Here is a 7,316-nt window from a genome sequence, read left to right as displayed (position 1 = left end):
CCGCACCCCAAATCTCATCCACGTCTCCGCAATCTCATCCACCATAGGCCATTTTCTCCACCACAGACTGCATCTCTTCAGTCGCCGCTGCACCCCCATCTCCTCCTCGTCCGCCGACCGCCACGCCCTCATCTCCTCCCTCCATCGACTACAGCTGGCGGACACGACTCCTCCTCCGTCAGCCAAACCTACTGCGCCTCCCTCCTCTACCTCCTCCTGTCAATGGATGGATGGGGACATTGTAGCAGGCCCCACCCCCTCCCCTCCCTTCAGCCCCCATCACCACCGGCTCAGGTCTCCCAGAGTAGTTGCTGCTGCGCCCGGCCATTGTTGCGGTGGCCTGCCCCCTCGGGTTCCCTCATGGGATGGCACGGTGGCCAGGCGGGGATGGGTACTCCTTATTGGGGTCGAGGAGGACTATTCGATGGGGGAGCTCGAGGAGGATGATAGCAGCGACCTCGACTTCCTCCTCCCTCCCCTGCATCATCAGTCGGGCACTGATGAGAACGGCCTCAAGAAGGTCATTGAGTACCACTTCGACGATGACGGCAACAAGGTCAAGGTCTCCACCACCACCCATGTCCCCTCACCCCCATGATGCTAGATGTGCTTCGACTTGCAACACCAAGAACCCAACCTGGGCCTCCGTCACCTACAACATCTTCCTCTACCTCGACTGCTCCACCGTCCACCATAGCCTCGGAGTCCACATCACCTTTGTTAGGTATCTATGCTACCCTAGCTATCGCTGCTAACTGCCTTCTCCCAATCCACTGCATTTTTTATTTAAATGTGAGCTCCTCTATCTTTGTTAAAGGATGAATAGTCCTAGGATTGACTTCACTTTGCATGAAATGCATCACAAGTATCCATATTGTTTTTCCAGTAAGAATGGTTTCTGAATACTCAGTTGATGTTCTTTGATTTTTGGGAGGATTGAAGTTGTTATGTTTGATTAACTCACTTGTTAAATTTTAAGTAATTTCATACAATGATGGTCAATTAGATAATATATGTTTGTACTATTGATGAGTTCTTATTCTTATGGTCTACGTATGCAGGGATGGTGTCAGCGAGTCTCAATTTAGCCAAGTACTGAACATTGAGCTTAATCAAATTATAAAGGTGACATTTAGTTTACCTAGGAATTCCTTGGCTTTCTGGCATCCTTTTCTAACAAGAGCTCCACAATATAGGCTTATCAGAGTATGGGATAGGGGGATCTTCTAAAGTTCACAATGATCATTGCTCAAAAGAATCACCACACAAAACTCTTCCAAGCTGATTCACCAGACAACGTTCCACCTGGTAAGCTCCCCTGTCCCACTTAATACTGCTAAAGGTACTTGCCACTTAAACAACTTGAGCAACTGGCACTTTTGCTTTGCATCAGGGTCTGTCGTCGACTCTGGTATTGTTCATCCAAGGCAGTATGATTTTTACATGTGTGCTCATGCTGGACCAATTGTAAGTTCTCCTAGCATAGTTTTGGATTTTGGTTGGCCATGCTTGTCAGTCGTGTTAGTTTATTAACCTGAATAACTTGGTTTCATGTGTTGCTCTTACAGGGTACCTCAAGACCCACCCACTACCATGTGTTGCTTGATGAGATTGGCTTCTCAGCAGATAATCTCCAGAAGCTAGTTCTTTCACTTTCATATGTGTAAACACATCTGTTTACGTATGTCTTACTCTTTTGTGCTAGAGCTGGGAGGACGCAAACATATTTATGCTTGTGCAGGTATCAGAGGAGCACCACTACAATTTTTGTTGGTATGGATAACTACTTAATTGTAGTTTGCTTCCTCTATTTGAAGTTATTAACTCTTTGTTGTGTGCTTGCCTTTGTACTATTTTCTTCTTTCTATTTTTAAGATATTACTTGCCATTTGATTATTGCTGTGTTTCCTTCTTTAGTGGCACCTATCTGTTATGCCCACCTAGCAGCAGCTTAGATGGGGCAGTTCATGAAATTTGAAGAGTTTGTTGATACCTCATCAGGAAGTGGGGTCAATTCGTCAGTCATCAGCAGTAATCCCAAAATTGCCACGGCTTCATGCTGATGTGTGCAGTTCCATGTTCTTTTGTTGAGGTGATCTTGGTTAACCATTGTGTGGTAGGGCTAACTCTTTGTGAAGGAACCTGATATGATGGGTACATAGCAGGGTAACCTTAATTATGTCATCCTGGAATTTTGTATGTACATATAGCTTTAAGACTGAACGATACAATATCATATACCTAATAAAATGCTAGCTGATCAAAGTTTTGTTCTTGCAGACACATCATATGTTTGATCAGATTCTTCCATCCCCTAGAAGTTGGCCCTAAGCCAACCCTACAGATTGGGTAAGCCATATGTATACCCTGTAGAAGTGCAGGTTGCTTCAATTCTTGTCATTCGCTAGACCTTTGCCTCTTAAAACTCGCTGAAGTTACCGATGAAGTTATTCAAAAATTCATTCATTTGGATGTTCTATTCAGGAACTAAGGGAGATTGCAGCAACTAAGGCAGTGAAAGGGAAGCCTTTCTTCCTAGAGGTTGACATCAAAGGACCTAGTCTAAAACTTGATAACATAGGAAAAGCTATTCTTACAGTGAGTGTATACAACTTTAGCTACTTACTGTGACAATCCATAGAGCTTGTAGCCAAATGATATTTTTTCTTTATCATTTACATCACTGAAGATGATTAATGATGTAATGTTTGGCCTTCATGCAATATGTTCTTTCTAAAATATAATGTTTGCATCAGTTTTGAATGTATAACCAAAATAATCTATTTTGTATTCTAAATATAAATGCATTGGCATTCTCTGACCAACTCTGAAAATCTGACTAAATTAGGGTGCAAGCCCATTCTACAAACTGTCTTATCTGAACAAACATAAAGTTTTGTCTAACTAAATGTTTAAAAACTTACCCTATCATGCTTCTGTGTACCATGCTAAAAACTAAAACTATATACTTACCTGCTGAACTTGTGCAGTAGAAAAAGAAAATCTCTGTCAGCACAACCCAAACTTAATTTGAGGTCACATAATATACCAATGTTACTGATTTTTTCATTTTTTTAGGACCAAGATTGAGTTCGAGTGGAGTGCACAAGTGATGGGACTGGTCAACGTCAATCCAACCATTGTTACAAGTGTTAGACATAGTTCATTACATTTTGATGCATTGAAACTAGCTAGTGCGTGTTGGATACCTTATGTGTTTCAGTTGTTGTGCATGTGTTCTCGACTAAGTTTGACATTGGATGTGGTTTCATTAATGAGTTGTACGAACAAAGCATATTTTGGATTAATGGATGTCTAAATGCTTCTTTCATCATATATTGTTCAACATGCAATTATTGTTTGAAGCAAACAAAGCATTGCAATATGGACTATCGACAAAATAATTTGGCGTTGCAATATATGATATAGCAATAAACAAATGGTGCTGCAAAAAACATCATACCAACGGAATAGTGGGTGTTGCAATAGAGTCTCCAAACTGTAGCAACACAATAGTTAGCGTGGCAATAGAGGGTCCAACAATAGCAACCAGTATTGATCATTGCAATAGAGAGGCAACCTCTAGCAACCAAACATTTACCGTGGCAATAGATGGAGGCACCTATAGCAACCACAATGTTTAGTGTTGCAATAGAGAGGCTACCTCTAGCAACCAAATATTTATCGTGGCAATAGATGGTTCCACCTATAGCAACCAGTATTGATCGTTGCAATAGAGAGGCTACCTCTAGCAACCAAATATTTATCGTGGCAATAGATGGTTCCACCTATAGCAACCAACCGAGATAGCGTGGCAATAGAGGGTCCATCTATTGCAATGCTATTGATGCGTGGCAATAAGGTCTATTGCAACACCCAATATCATTGCTAGTGCACCTATTGCCACGCTTTGGGTACGTGGCAATAGGTATTTCTGGCAACACTGGGTGTGTTGCAATAGTAACTATTGCAACACCCACGATGGTTGTCTATACTATGGGTTGCAACACTACATGGCGTTGCAACAACACTCCTTGTTGCAATAGGGGAAACCTATTGCAACACCAAAATGAGTCGTTGGGAAAACCTTTTGCCACTGGTTACTATGGTAATGCCTGCCAACGAAAAAAAAGTGTTGCAATTTTGTCTATCGCAACCATTTTTGGTATATTGCAATGCTTTTAGGCCGTTGCATTCAGGGGTAAAACCTTGTAGTGTTTGTTAGTAGATGCTTGTGTTTATGCCATGTAATACTTCTAATAATTGGTGCTAGGTAATGTGATTGCTTGGTTATAGTTAGGAGTTGCAGGGAGCTGCATATATAGCAACAAAATGTTAGTTGTTAACAACATAAATGGTAAATGCATATAGTTGTATCTCTACTGTTATGGCTGCATGTCTAGTTTCTGTGGTGGTGATATTTTTGTGATGCAAATGATGTTTTCTGTAGATATATTGAATACAAAAGTTGTAGATAATTTCCTTATATTACTTGTCCTAGAATTTCATGATTTTAGGCCTACTAGTTTAGGAGTAATAGATTTTATAGGTTTGCTATCAGCTTTTACATGTGCTCTGAACAGATCTGAATGATTGTATTGTTTGGCATATTTTAACATGGAATCATGTATTGGTGATAATAGGAGAGTTGTAGTGCTTTTCCTAATATTCCTAAAAGGTCTAAGATCATTGCTTTTGGTGGTCTAGAACTCTAGTTATTGCTGTTCAAAGTGGAATAACAGGTTCTGTTCAAATCTGGACAGAGATGTCTTCATTGGGTTGTTTAACCTTGTTAGTTGTAGAATCATCTTAAGATGATAATAAGAAAGTTATAGGTAAGTTAATAAGATTTCCATTAAGTTAATAATCATGTTTGTTAGATGATTAGAATTCTAGTTATGCATTTTAGAAGTTCATGTTAGTTTTCTATCGTAGTTGGTGCAGATCTGCTTGTTTGTGTTTTTCAATATTGTTAACCTTTGAATCAGTTCTAGATGTAAATAACAAAGTTGTAGGAAATTTCCTAAGATGTCCAAAAAGTCTAGGATCACCTTTGTTTGATGCCTATAGCTCTAGTTATGGTTTGAAACAAGTGGCTATTGTGCTGCTGCCCAGAATCTGACCATGTACCTAAAGTTATTTGCTTCACTTTGCATTGCTTTGTATGCTTGTTAGTGTTAGCTACATGACCCTACTAGAGTTTAATTGATCTACCTGAGGTATCTTATAAATGTGTTATTAATGTTGGTTAAGTATGTAACTAATAAATGGTCATGTATGCATGTTGCCACAAAATGATCTTGATGCATGTTTTGCTAGAGCTTTAATTATGTTGGTGTCGTTCACCGCATCCCTAGTTCTTATGTGATGCTAGGCTTAATTGATTCTTGATTGTTAAATGCTTATGATAGTTTGACTTGAGTTAACTAGTGTGCCATGCTTGTTCTGCTTGCTATCCCTATGCTAGACTTGAGTGTTAGTTGGGTAAATGACTTGCTCTCTAAGTGCATATGTCTTGAGGTATAACCTTATACTTGTCTTGAATGCTTTTATATGATGCACATCATGTTACCATTCTTCACATTCATGCACTTGCATCTCATTTAGGTACGCTAGATGAACCACACGGGAACCGAAGGACATGATGTTGGAGCTGATCCTAAAGATAGGTGTTTGGTGGACCTATCCCGAAGATGGAAGGACCCCTAGAGTGCATGCCTAGAGCGGAGATACCACCAAGATGGTGCAAGCTAATTAAACTAGCTTGTGTTGGATCCCAGGCAAGCTCTAGAGCATTCTAAGCCTCCTATGTTTTATAAAACATCATTTGAGTCCTTATGTTTGATGCATTAGGTTATAAGAGTTGATTTGGAAATACTTGATGCATAGAACTACCTTGTCCTAGATATATACACCTTAAACCCTGTGTAGGTCTAGGATCGAATATATGCTTAGCCATGCTTAGATTGGTAGAAGTCAGGTGATTTCCTATCACCTATGAGGTATAGGTGGATACTAGAGCACAGGTTGGCTATATTTGCTATCATGAAAAATGACCATGGGATGTTATCTAAGTGGAGATCGAGCGGGATCTTATATGCACATGGTGTGGGTTGGCTATTTTGATCTTGTCTATGACGATTAAGGATCGTACCTTTGTTGGTGCTTCTGTCAAGATTGAACGCATGCCTCTTACTTGGCTGGCTGGATAACTTATTCCGATCAGTGAAGACGAGTAGCTCAACTCAGGGTGGGCCTTGCTCTGTTAGATGGTAGTAAGGATGTGTGGGGAGCCAGACATGAGCCCAAGGGTAGGCTAGGCCTGAACATCCTGACAGCCGGTTGTCCCTGGTTGTGCGGCGCTGATCGAACCCACGAAATGTGTACCTGAGTTGTACCAAAGGTGACCCGACACTGACCCCGACGGGGGAAGTGTGGGTTTGTGATAGAAATAACTACCCAGCTGGTTGCAACCGATTCAAATCACCATCTCTCTCAGATAGTGAGAAACTTGACTAGTCCCAGCATCGTAGTAACTAGACTATGAAATTTGATGGTTATATTGGACATGGGAATGCTACACCGGCTATGGTTATTATTGTGATGCTACAAAATGATATATCACATGTTTGGCATAGGTTAGATGCTAATCTAGAGATGAATAGCTACAATTAACTTGGAATTGAATTATAAAATATATAGCTCAACTTGTGGCTTTTTATGCAAAATGTCATCAAGTCAGCTCCACTTATAAAGCCTTGTATGATCCTTGGTGTCACTTTATTTTTGGTTTATGATGGGTAAGTCTAGCTGAGTATATTCGAGTACTCAGGGTTTGTCCCACCATGTTGTAGGTGAAGTTCTCGACCTGCTGAAGATGGTGGCTAACCGCTGGTGGGCTCGGCATCTCTATATAGTGTTCTTATCTATATGCTTTTCTTAGAGGATGTCACATATGCTAGCAATGTATTTGGAACTTATATTATTGTAATCATTTGAAAGCTTTGTTGTTTTCACTAATAGGTTTTGAAACCCAAACTTGTACTATTATTTGTGAATCCATTTGTAATATTATTTCTGCTGCAACTTTGTGTATGTGATGTGTATTTACTTAATCATGCAATCTTGGTTGTGATTTTGATTTATCGAGGTTGTTTGTGACACTCGACAGACTACCGGGTTTATATAAATGAAGGTATGTGCGCTGTCAACGTGTTAAATGGGGATAGCCGTACTTGATCTTGTATAAATTTGGCGGTTCTATCATAGTTAAGTGCTGGCCAATCCAAACTTATGGAGAGATTATCTAAAAAGGT

The 7,316-nt window shown here is 40.3% G+C and overlaps 1 pseudogene; it reads left to right on the top strand.

Moving 5' to 3' along the window:
- The first annotated feature begins 226 nt into the window (after window positions 1–226).
- On the top strand, window positions 227–2,091 carry LOC136465575 (protein argonaute 16-like; annotated as a pseudogene).
- Window positions 2,092–7,316: the final 5,225 nt, after the last annotated feature.

This window comes from Miscanthus floridulus, chromosome 7 (genome assembly GCF_019320115.1).
Source record: "Miscanthus floridulus cultivar M001 chromosome 7, ASM1932011v1, whole genome shotgun sequence".
Classification (NCBI taxonomy): Eukaryota; Viridiplantae; Streptophyta; class Magnoliopsida; order Poales; family Poaceae; genus Miscanthus; species Miscanthus floridulus.
Note: the sequence above shows the minus strand (reverse complement) of the source record. Positions and strands in the feature narration are given on the sequence as shown.